At 45.3% G+C, this 12357-nt stretch overlaps 5 non-coding genes across 5 annotated transcripts; all 5 read right to left on the bottom strand.

Annotated features, from left to right (window-relative positions):
• Positions 1-1415: 1415 nt before the first annotated feature.
• LOC141203432 (U2 spliceosomal RNA) lies at positions 1416-1606 on the bottom strand. Its single transcript, XR_012274476.1, has one exon. It is a non-coding gene; the product is annotated as a U2 spliceosomal RNA (small nuclear RNA).
• Positions 1607-2721: 1115 nt separating this feature from the next.
• On the bottom strand, positions 2722-2912 carry LOC141203433 (U2 spliceosomal RNA). The gene has a single exon (XR_012274477.1). It is a non-coding gene; the product is annotated as a U2 spliceosomal RNA (small nuclear RNA).
• Positions 2913-4027: 1115 nt separating this feature from the next.
• On the bottom strand, positions 4028-4217 carry LOC141203260 (U2 spliceosomal RNA). Its single transcript, XR_012274376.1, has one exon. It is a non-coding gene; the product is annotated as a U2 spliceosomal RNA (small nuclear RNA).
• A 6174-nt stretch (positions 4218-10391) lies between these two features.
• Positions 10392-10582, bottom strand: LOC141203434 (U2 spliceosomal RNA). The gene has a single exon (XR_012274478.1). It is a non-coding gene; the product is annotated as a U2 spliceosomal RNA (small nuclear RNA).
• Positions 10583-11697: 1115 nt separating this feature from the next.
• Positions 11698-11888, bottom strand: LOC141203435 (U2 spliceosomal RNA). The gene has a single exon (XR_012274479.1). It is a non-coding gene; the product is annotated as a U2 spliceosomal RNA (small nuclear RNA).
• Between the last annotated feature and the right edge of the window lie 469 nt (positions 11889-12357).

Below are 12357 nucleotides of genomic sequence, written 5' to 3' on the forward strand. Positions count from 1 at the left end.
GTTTTTTAGCCTTGCATAAAGAGGCACGAGGTTAGGGTCAACCTCCATGGAAAAACGCAACAAGGTTGCAAATTGCAGCCACTTGCAATCTGCGCTCCCAGTGTTCTTGCAGCGAAAAACACCTGGAAGCTGGGGGATCGCAACTCGTTACCCTGGGACTAAGCCCTCTCCCTAATAGCAGCAAGCAGGTTAAGTCCACCAAAGTGGACGATCCTGAAAGGCCAAGGAGAGGGGTACCCGAGTGCCCTTCAACCACAATCTCCTGCAATAAAGCACTTGATCTTAGCCAAAAGGCCGAGAAGCGATAACCAGAATTGGTTTCAAACTACGGAGCCACCCAAGGATCCTGAAAAGTCCATTTGTGGAGATGAGCTCCTGGACTCCCGTTAAGAAGACATGTTGTCAACCTCTAGATCCCTTACATGCCTGCACTTTTCGGCTTGCTGCTGCTGCAATCCACGCGTTTTAGATCTGCATAACTCCACCTCTTTAAACACAGCACCTTCACCCCCTGCTGTTCCCACCCGCCTCAACACCGTTGGAAGGGAGGAGAACCAATTAAGGCGGGGGGTGGGGTGGAACGAGCAGCTGTCTACCCTTAGCAGGAGGGCTCCTGATTACATACCTCTCCTGCTGCTGCTGGCTGTCCAGCAGCAGACTGAAGGTGGCTGCTGCTGTGCACAGGTATATAAAGGCTCAGAGCCTATTATGACACGCGCAGCCAGCGTTCCATTGCCACATTCCATCTACTGCAGGCAGGATACCTGGCTGGCTGAATGTCGCTGAGAAGCTCACAGAGACCGCCATAAGCAACAGTTTAACAGAATGCCACAGACTAATCAACCAAACTTTTTGGGTTGGGTTCTCTTTTATAGTCTGCAGGCATTAAATGAAAGAAGTCAGTGTTCCAGCAGAAGGAGACAACGTTTCAGAAAAGGCATTGTAGCAAACCAAAAAAGAAATTTTAAGCGCAGCAGAGTAACCAGCGCACATACCTGTTAGCTCAGGTGAGTTTAAAAGGCTGCTGTTGATAACAAGGGCATTTGCTAAATAGATGGTGTGTGTGCAACAATATACTGAAAGGTCAATTATATTGTGCAGCTTATCTCACCACCTGTAGTTATTTAGGTGAAAGCTCCAAAATGCTTGCCTAATATGTCTGTTTATCCAAAAGGAAGTAAAAAGGGAGAGCTAGAAAGATAGCATTGCATCACATTACATGGCAATGCAATGCACAGTTGCTGAAGTTGAACCAAAATAAGCTTGTAATCTGGCTTCTGCAACTTTGAACATGAAAAATCCAATGAGGAGAAGAAAAGCAAAGCCAAAGAGTCCATCCCAAAATCCGACAAACAAGCAAAATGAACAAAAAACATTGAATTCAATTCTTTCTGATTTTAGAAACTGCATTAAAGAAGGGGTGCACCGGTCCTGGAGATACTGCAATACCAGGTCAATGCGTGGAGTGGACAGAGCAAGCTCTTTTTCCATCTCCCTGTTCTAAAAATCCATTTAATATATGGTCCCCAGATAGGGGACGTATCAGATATTAAACTGATAAGAACAGATACTACACTTGATCTTAGCCAAAAGGCCGAGAAGCGATAACCAGAATTGGTTTCAAACTACGGAGCCACCCAAGGATCCTGAAAAGTCCATTTGTGGAGATGAGCTCCTGGACTCCCGTTAAGAAGACATGTTGTCAACCTCTAGATCCCTTACATGCCTGCACTTTTCGGCTTGCTGCTGCTGCAATCCACGCGTTTTAGATCTGCATAACTCCACCTCTTTAAACACAGCACCTTCACCCCCTGCTGTTCCCACCCGCCTCAACACCGTTGGAAGGGAGGAGAACCAATTAAGGCGGGGGGTGGGGTGGAACGAGCAGCTGTCTACCCTTAGCAGGAGGGCTCCTGATTACATTCCTCTCCTGCTGCTGCTGCTGCTGGCTGTCCAGCAGCAGACTGAAGGTGACTGCTGCTGTGCACAGGTATATAAAGGCTCAGAGCCTATTATGACACGCGCAGCCAGCGTTCCATTGCCACATTCCATCTACTGCAGGCAGGATACCTGGCTGGCTGAATGTCGCTGAGAAGCTCACAGAGACCGCCATAAGCAACAGTTTAACAGAATGCCACAGACTAATCAACCAAACTTTTTGGGTTGGGTTCTCTTTTATAGTCTGCAGGCATTAAATGAAAGAAGTCAGTGTTCCAGCAGAAGGAGACAACGTTTCAGAAAAGGCATTGTAGCAAACCAAAAAAGAAATTTTAAGCGCAGCAGAGTAACCAGCGCACATACCTGTTAGCTCAGGTGAGTTTAAAAGGCTGCTGTTGATAACAAGGGCATTTGCTAAATAGATGGTGTGTGTGCAACAATATACTGAAAGGTCAATTATATTGTGCAGCTTATCTCACCACCTGTAGTTATTTAGGTGAAAGCTCCAAAATGCTTGCCTAATATGTCTGTTTATCCAAAAGGAAGTAAAAAGGGAGAGCTAGAAAGATAGCATTGCATCACATTACATGGCAATGCAATGCACAGTTGCTGAAGTTGAACCAAAATGAGCTTGTAATCTGGCTTCTGCAACTTTGAACATGAAAAATCCAATGAGGAGAAGAAAAGCAAAGCCAAAGAGTCCATCCCAAAATCCGACAAACAAGCAAAATGAACAAAAAACATTGAATTCAATTCTTTCTGATTTTAGAAACTGCATTAAAGAAGGGGTGCACCGGTCCTGGAGATACTGCAATACCAGGTCAATGCGTGGAGTGGACAGAGCAAGCTCTTTTTCCATCTCCCTGTTCTAAAAATCCATTTAATATATGGTCCCCAGATAGGGGACGTATCAGATATTAAACTGATAAGAACAGATACTACACTTGATCTTAGCCAAAAGGCCGAGAAGCGATAACCAGAATTGGTTTCAAACTACGGAGCCACCCAAGGATCCTGAAAAGTCCATTTGTGGAGATGAGCTCCTGGACTCCCGTTAAGAAGACATGTTGTCAACCTCTAGATCCCTTACATGCCTGCACTTTTCGGCTTGCTGCTGCTGCAATCCACGCGTTTTAGATCTGCATAACTCCACCTCTTTAAACACAGCACCTTCACCCCCTGCTGTTCCCACCCGCCTCAACACCGTTGGAAGGGAGGAGAACCAATTAAGGCGGGGGGTGGGGTGGAACGAGCAGCTGTCTACCCTTAGCAGGAGGGCTCCTGATTACATACCTCTCCTGCTGCTGCTGCTGCTGGCTGTCCAGCAGCAGACTGAAGGTGGCTGCTGCTGTGCACAGGTATATAAAGGCTCAGAGCCTATTATGACATGCGCAGCCAGCGTTCCATTGCCACATTCCATCTACTGCAGGCAGGATACCTGGCTGGCTGAATGTCGCTGAGAAGCTCACAGAGACCGCCATAAGCAACAGTTTAACAGAATGCCACAGACTAATCAACCAAACTTTTTGGGTTGGGTTCTCTTTTATAGTCTGCAGGCATTAAATGAAAGAAGTCAGTGTTCCAGCAGAAGGAGACAACGTTTCAGAAAAGGCATTGTAGCAAACCAAAAAAGAAATTTTAAGCGCAGCAGAGTAACCAGCGCACATACCTGTTAGCTCAGGTGAGTTTAAAAGGCTGCTGTTGATAACAAGGGCATTTGCTAAATAGATGGTGTGTGTGCAACAATATACTGAAAGGTCAATTATATTGTGCAGCTTATCTCACCACCTGTAGTTATTTAGGTGAAAGCTCCAAAATGCTTGCCTAATATGTCTGTTTATCCAAAAGGAAGTAAAAAGGGAGAGCTAGAAAGATAGCATTGCATCACATTACATGGCAATGCAATGCACAGTTGCTGAAGTTGAACCAAAATGAGCTTGTAATCTGGCTTCTGCAACTTTGAACATGAAAAATCCAATGAGGAGAAGAAAAGCAAAGCCAAAGAGTCCATCCCAAAATCCGACAAACAAGCAAAATGAACAAAAAACATTGAATTCAATTCTTTCTGATTTTAGAAACTGCATTAAAGAAGGGGTGCACCGGTCCTGGAGATACTGCAATACCAGGTCAATGCGTGGAGTGGACAGAGCAAGCTCTTTTTCCATCTCCCTGTTCTAAAAATCCATTTAATATATGGTCCCCAGATAGGGGACGTATCAGATATTAAACTGATAAGAACAGATCAGGTTTCAACATATTTTATTATGTGCGTAAAAGATGGTTTACAATCAAAAACAGCAACACAAACAATACATTAATAAAACACAGAATTCCACCCATAAAAACCCCATATACGATTGGCATCCCTTCTCCCAATACATTTGACATCCCTCAAGTAATAAATATACATCTGACTAAAAGCAATTTTAAGACAATCCTTCACAGAAATAGCATCACGTTTAAAAAGTAAAATATTGCGTGCCTTCCAAAGGGCGTCTTTAAAACAGTTAATCATACACCAACATATACAATACTGTTGAGGGGTCGGACATTTAAAAAGGCCATATAAAACATATTCATGGTTAAAATCTCTTAAACCGCAAGTCCATTTTAAAAGAATCCCAACTTTGTGCCAAAGTTCCTGTGCAAATGGGCAATTCCACATAAGGTGCAAGGTGGTTTCGTCATTAACACATGAGTCTCTGGGGCATTTTGCTCTGGCCACCAGGCCTCTCCTGTGTTGAAACTCTCTGGTGGGGAGGCACTGGTGGACCACCATCCATGCGATGTCCTTATGTCCATTTGCTAAGAATTTCCCGAAGACATTCTTCCAAACTTGCTTCGATCTCTCTTCTGAGAAATTTACTATGGGGGTCACATCTTCATTCCTCCTCAGAAAAGATAAAAGCTTCTTGCGGTCTTTAAAAATGTCCATATTAAAATCACCAAGGCTATAAAATCGAACAGTCTTTTCTAAGATTGATGGTGTTTGGGGGGGCAGAGTAAAACAGGGGAATTCAACGACAACTTAAACCATCTTTTAAAAATCATCCCACAAGTATATTTTAAAAAATAACTTAGCGCACTATTACCATTAAAATGTTTGAAACAAAAGCAGAAATAATTTAAATACAAATAAATATGTAAGTCGGGGACATCCCTTCCGCCGTTCATTTTATTCTTCCTCATTATTTCCCGCCTTAATTTTTCCATTTTGGAGTTCCATAAAAACATAAAGATCATCCTAGTCATTTTTTTAATTAAAACATCAGAGGGGGGGTACACCATAGCTATATACAGTATGAGGGGTAACAACACTGATTTTATAATTAAAATTTTCCCCTCCATTGTTAGGGACCTCAAACCCCAAAATGATATTTTCTTTGACATTTTTTCTATGACATTCTCCCAGCTTTGAGTTCCCACATTCTCCTCGTTAAAAACAACTCCAAGAATTTTTACATTGTCTCGTTTTATAGTGAGCTGCGGGAGTTGGGCGGTGTCCCAGGATCCCAAAGTCAGACATTCAGATTTATTTAAATTAAGTTTAAACCCGGATGCCTGGGAAAAAAATTCAATGCGCAACACCGCCCTCCGGAGGGAAGCAGGGTCCACGCACACAACCGTCACGTCATCCATGTAGCCAAAGACTCTCACATCACTGCCACCTCCGCCAGGAACAGGAACCCCTCTAATCACTTTGTCTTTCCTTATTGCGCTCAGCAGGGGCTCCATGGCGCAGATGAACAGGATGGGCGACAAGGGGCATCCCTGCTTCACTCCGGACTCAAGGGGAACTCCATCTGTTAAAAAGCCATTAAGAGAAATTTGACTAAAACAATTTTTATATAAAATCTTAATACAATTTAAAAGCATATTAGGGATACCCATTCTTTTTAAAACTCTAAAAAGAAATCTATGAGAGACTCTATCGAAAGCTTTTTCAAAATCTAGGGCTAAAAGAGCTACATTTTGACCCCGGTCTCTGGAATACCAAATTACATCCCTTAATACGTTTAAAACCTCTGAAATACTTCTGCCTGGTACACTACAAACCTGCTCAGGCTGGATTAGTTTGGCAATGACATTCCTGAGCCGGTTTGCAACCACCTTAGCAAGTACCTTGTAATCAACGTTTAGGAGAGTTATGGGTCTCCAATTCGCTAGAGCACTGCGATCACCTTTTTTATATATCAAAGACACCACTCCTCTCCTCCACGAAAATGGCAACTGTTCAGAAATAAAAACTTCTTTAAAAAGCATAAAAAGGTCCTCTTTTAAAATGTCCCAAAAAGTAAGGTAAAATTCTACAGGTAGTCCGTCACACCCAGGTGCTTTACCCTTAGAGAAACTTTTAAAAACATAAAATAATTCCTCTAAAACAATATCGCGTTCTAAAAACTCCTGGTCTGTAAAATTTAACTTAAAATCGAGATCATTAAGAGCATCAGATAAAAAGGACTCATCTATACACTTTTTACTAAAAAGATGCTTATAAAAGTTAAAAGTAGCATTCAACATTCCCTGCATAGATGTTTCACCCTCTAGATTTGTGATCACTTCTCTTTTATCCATGACTTTTTTGAAGAAGAAGCGAGAGCTCTTCTCCCCCTCCTCCAAGTGCTGCACTCTAGAGTTAAAAATAATCTCTTTCCCCTTTGTGTCTATGCAGTTCTGAATTTCAGTTTTTAGGCTAGCAATATCATCTCCCACCTCCACCCCTAGCTCTTTGAATTTAAAAAGTGTTTGTAGTTTGGTGTTAAGATCACTAAAACATCTTTTTTTCTCTCTAGCTTTACGTCTCCCTGCTTTTATAAAAAACATTCTGACTTTTTTTTTCAAATTTTCCCACCAGGTTACCATAGGGGCATCAGAAGGTTTTTGTCGCCGCCAGGCTTGATAGGCTTTACCAAAGTCTTGTCGAATCAGAGGGTCCTCCAGCAGGTAAGTACTTAGACGCCAGAGGCCCCTGTTGACCCTCTGTTCATCCCGGTATTCTAGGTGCACCTCCAAGCCCTTATGGTCAGAAAATATATTTGATGTTAAAACACATTTTACAGGGTTAAAGTCATCTGATAGGAAAATAAAATCGATCCTGGAGGACACCCCTCTTCCGGACCACGTATAACCAGGGTCCGTCGGCAGGAGTGACCTCCACGCATCGCATAATTTAAAATCAGTTATAAAATCTTTCAATAGATGACATGACTTATCCAATTTGCGTAAAGGGTCACCCCCCGCTCGTTGTTCACTAGCACAAAGACAATTAAAATCACCCCCTACGATCAGGGGAGATGACCCAGTACAGTACAATGGCAATATCCCAAATAAATTAATTCTCTCTTGCTTATCAGGGGGAGCATAAACATTCATTACACGTAGGATAAAACCATTAAATTTAAAATGCACTAAAACCACTCTGCCTGGTACTATTTCTGTGACAGCATTTACAGTAATATTTCTCCCACGACAGAGGAAGCCCACCCCCGCTGACTTGTTGTCATTGGAGCCAGACCAGATGGAGGGCCCCAGTCTCCAATCTGTCTTGATGTCATTATAATTTAGTGCATGTTGTATCCCGCATTCCTGTAATAAACAAATGTCAAAGTCAGCGGTTTCTAAATACTTGAATAGAGCAGCCCTACGAACTGGGCTCTTTAATGACCTCACATTCAGTGAGACAAGTCTTGATGTCGGCATTCATAGGTCAGGGTGGTGGATCTTCCATGAGGACACCTGACTCAAAGCCCTGTATGTCAAATTGCTCCAGGACATCCGGGCTAGAGGACCCAAACGACTCGATATTCTGTGAGCCGGCGGTTGCCCCCTCGTAGGTCACGGTTCCCAGCCACATTCCAGGAGACACTGGGGCTTCGACATTCCGTCTCTTTTTCGGGGCAGACTCCACTAGGTCACTGGTGCAGTCCTCCTCTTCCTCCACCTCCTCCAGGGGGAGAGACTGGTCCATCAGGATAAGATCACCAACACCGATTCCCTGATGTTCGCCACCTAGAAGCAAAGCCCCCTCATCTGGCTGGCTAATCGCCCTGGAAGATCCTGAGGCCATCGCTGCGTGGTCCCCTGTAGCCAACCGCACAGGGGCACCACCCTCCAGCCCAACAGGATCGGTATCGGGAACCATCGACACGGAGGATACCCTCCCAGAAGGAGGACCCCTCCGCTCCGGTCCATGCGAGGTCCGCCCATCGTTAAGGGACTTCAATGCAGGGGCCGCCCCAGAGGGGCCTCCGGCTCCCTGCTCCATCCCAGCCTTCTCGCCCTTCGAACCGCCCTCCGACGCCGGCCCGCCAGTGAAGACCGGCGGGCGCATCGGCTCAGCTGCAGAAGATGCAGCTTCTGCGTAGGTCCTGGTCCTGGTCCTGTTGGGGCATCCTCGGAACATGTGCCCCGCCTCACCACAAAGATTGCATTTCCTCCCAGCGGGACAGTCCTTCATTAAATGTCCGTAACAGCTGCAATTATTGCAGCGGTCTACTTTCCTGCCTGTGCAGGACGTTTGGGTATCACCCATTTGTCCACAGTTCCTGCAACATACCGGCATTCCAGGGTAAAATAAGTAGCCTCTGCTCTTACCGATCACAAATGTTGAGGGAGGGTGTAGCATTCCTCCCACTCCGCTTGGGTCCCTCTTTAGACGGGCCATGTACCTCCTCTTGCCGCACCAGAAGCCTACCGCGTTCTTCACAGTGCCCAGGTATCTCAGATCGTCACAATAACGGATAAGGTAGGTCGAGATGTCTGCAGCTTCCACAAAGGGGTTCGGGAAATGCACCACGATAGGGATCTCGTCATAGGCATACAAGAGACAAAAGGTTAGTCCATCCAATTCATCCAAGTAGTTTTTCTCATTTACCTTTTGTACGAGTTGGTGACAGCATCCCTGGCTCTTGAAGGTGATGGTGTAAGTCCCCTTGTACTCATTGTCCTGGAAGCAGAATATGTCTTCCCGCCGAAACTCCAGAACTCCAAGCAGAATCCTATGGCAGATGTAATCCAAATTCTTCTCCGTCCTCGATCCTGCTCCAACTTCAATCCTCACGGTGTTCCGCATCCGGGCATCACCCGATGAATATGTGAGCGTTGCCGGCATCCTTCACTCAGGAACGTACCGACTCTTCTCTCTGAAAGGCGCAAGCCTTCATGGGATCCCTTCCCGTTGCTCCCGGACTAATCCTTCCTCCCAATAGCAGCAGGGGGGTTAAGTCCCTCCGAAAAGGAACGATCCCCCCAGGCCGAGAGAAAGGGTACCAAGAGCACCTCACAGGCAAGACCACACAGGTAAACCTGATAGATCGTGCCAAAAGGCCGAGAAGCGATAACCAGAATTGGTTTCAAACTACGAAGCCACCCAAGGATCCTGAAAAGTCCATTTGTGGAGATGAGCTCCTGGACTCCCGTTAAGAAGACATGTTGTCAACCTCTAGATCCCTTACATGCCTGCACTTTTCGGCTTGCTGCTGCTGCAATCCACGCGTTTTAGATCTGCATAACTCCACCTCTTTAAACACAGCACCTTCACCCCCTGCTGTTCCCACCCGCCTCAACACCGTTGGAAGGGAGGAGAACCAATTAAGGCGGGGGGTGGGGTGGAACGAGCAGCTGTCTACCCTTAGCAGGAGGGCTCCTGATTACATACCTCTCCTGCTGCTGCTGCTGCTGGCTGTCCAGCAGCAGACTGAAGGTGGCTGCTGCTGTGCACAGGTATATAAAGGCTCAGAGCCTATTATGACACGCGCAGCCAGCGTTCCATTGCCACATTCCATCTACTGCAGGCAGGATACCTGGCTGGCTGAATGTCGCTGAGAAGCTCACAGAGACCGCCATAAGCAACAGTTTAACAGAATGCCACAGACTAATCAACCAAACTTTTTGGGTTGGGTTCTCTTTTATAGTCTGCAGGCATTAAATGAAAGAAGTCAGTGTTCCAGCAGAAGGAGACAACGTTTCAGAAAAGGCATTGTAGCAAACCAAAAAAGAAATTTTAAGCGCAGCAGAGTAACCAGCGCACATACCTGTTAGCTCAGGTGAGTTTAAAAGGCTGCTGTTGATAACAAGGGCATTTGCTAAATAGATGGTGTGTGTGCAACAATATACTGAAAGGTCAATTATATTGTGCAGCTTATCTCACCACCTGTAGTTATTTAGGTGAAAGCTCCAAAATGCTTGCCTAATATGTCTGTTTATCCAAAAGGAAGTAAAAAGGGAGAGCTAGAAAGATAGCATTGCATCACATTACATGGCAATGCAATGCACAGTTGCTGAAGTTGAACCAAAATGAGCTTGTAATCTGGCTTCTGCAACTTTGAACATGAAAAATCCAATGAGGAGAAGAAAAGCAAAGCCAAAGAGTCCATCCCAAAATCCGACAAACAAGCAAAATGAACAAAAAACATTGAATTCAATTCTTTCTGATTTTAGAAACTGCATTAAAGAAGGGGTGCACCGGTCCTGGAGATACTGCAATACCAGGTCAATGCGTGGAGTGGACAGAGCAAGCTCTTTTTCCATCTCCCTGTTCTAAAAATCCATTTAATATATGGTCCCCAGATAGGGGACGTATCAGATATTAAACTGATAAGAACAGATACTACACTTGATCTTAGCCAAAAGGCCGAGAAGCGATAACCAGAATTGGTTTCAAACTACGGAGCCACCCAAGGATCCTGAAAAGTCCATTTGTGGAGATGAGCTCCTGGACTCCCGTTAAGAAGACATGTTGTCAACCTCTAGATCCCTTACATGCCTGCACTTTTCGGCTTGCTGCTGCTGCAATCCACGCGTTTTAGATCTGCATAACTCCACCTCTTTAAACACAGCACCTTCACCCCCTGCTGTTCCCACCCGCCTCAACACCGTTGGAAGGGAGGAGAACCAATTAAGGCGGGGGGTGGGGTGGAACGAGCAGCTGTCTACCCTTAGCAGGAGGGCTCCTGATTACATACCTCTCCTGCTGCTGCTGCTGCTGGCTGTCCAGCAGCAGACTGAAGGTGGCTGCTGCTGTGCACAGGTATATAAAGGCTCAGAGCCTATTATGACACGCGCAGCCAGCGTTCCATTGCCACATTCCATCTACTGCAGGCAGGATACCTGGCTGGCTGAATGTCGCTGAGAAGCTCACAGAGACCGCCATAAGCAACAGTTTAACAGAATGCCACAGACTAATCAACCAAACTTTTTGGGTTGGGTTCTCTTTTATAGTCTGCAGGCATTAAATGAAAGAAGTCAGTGTTCCAGCAGAAGGAGACAACGTTTCAGAAAAGGCATTGTAGCAAACCAAAAAAGAAATTTTAAGCGCAGCAGAGTAACCAGCGCACATACCTGTTAGCTCAGGTGAGTTTAAAAGGCTGCTGTTGATAACAAGGGCATTTGCTAAATAGATGGTGTGTGTGCAACAATATACTGAAAGGTCAATTATATTGTGCAGCTTATCTCACCACCTGTAGTTATTTAGGTGAAAGCTCCAAAATGCTTGCCTAATATGTCTGTTTATCCAAAAGGAAGTAAAAAGGGAGAGCTAGAAAGATAGCATTGCATCACATTACATGGCAATGCAATGCACAGTTGCTGAAGTTGAACCAAAATGAGCTTGTAATCTGGCTTCTGCAACTTTGAACATGAAAAATCCAATGAGGAGAAGAAAAGCAAAGCCAAAGAGTCCATCCCAAAATCCGACAAACAAGCAAAATGAACAAAAAACATTGAATTCAATTCTTTCTGATTTTAGAAACTGCATTAAAGAAGGGGTGCACCGGTCCTGGAGATACTGCAATACCAGGTCAATGCGTGGAGTGGACAGAGCAAGCTCTTTTTCCATCTCCCTGTTCTAAAAATCCATTTAATATATGGTCCCCAGATAGGGGACGTATCAGATATTAAACTGATAAGAACAGATACTACACTTGATCTTAGCCAAAAGGCCGAGAAGCGATAACCAGAATTGGTTTCAAACTACGGAGCCACCCAAGGATCCTGAAAAGTCCATTTGTGGAGATGAGCTCCTGGACTCCCGTTAAGAAGACATGTTGTCAACCTCTAGATCCCTTACATGCCTGCACTTTTCGGCTTGCTGCTGCTGCAATCCACGCGTTTTAGATCTGCATAACTCCACCTCTTTAAACACAGCACCTTCACCCCCTGCTGTTCCCACCCGCCTCAACACCGTTGGAAGGGAGGAGAACCAATTAAGGCGGGGGGTGGGGTGGAACGAGCAGCTGTCTACCCTTAGCAGGAGGGCTCCTGATTACATACCTCTCCTGCTGCTGCTGCTGCTGGCTGTCCAGCAGCAGACTGAAGGTGGCTGCTGCTGTGCACAGGTATATAAAGGCTCAGAGCCTATTATGACACGCGCAGCCAGCGTTCCATTGCCACATTCCATCTACTGCAGGCAGGATACCTGGC

Source organism: Phyllobates terribilis, unplaced genomic scaffold, assembly GCF_046119375.1.
Source record: "Phyllobates terribilis strain yellow unplaced genomic scaffold, ASM4611937v1 Scaffold_124__1_contigs__length_5142088, whole genome shotgun sequence".
NCBI classification, from domain to species: domain Eukaryota; kingdom Metazoa; phylum Chordata; class Amphibia; order Anura; family Dendrobatidae; genus Phyllobates; species Phyllobates terribilis.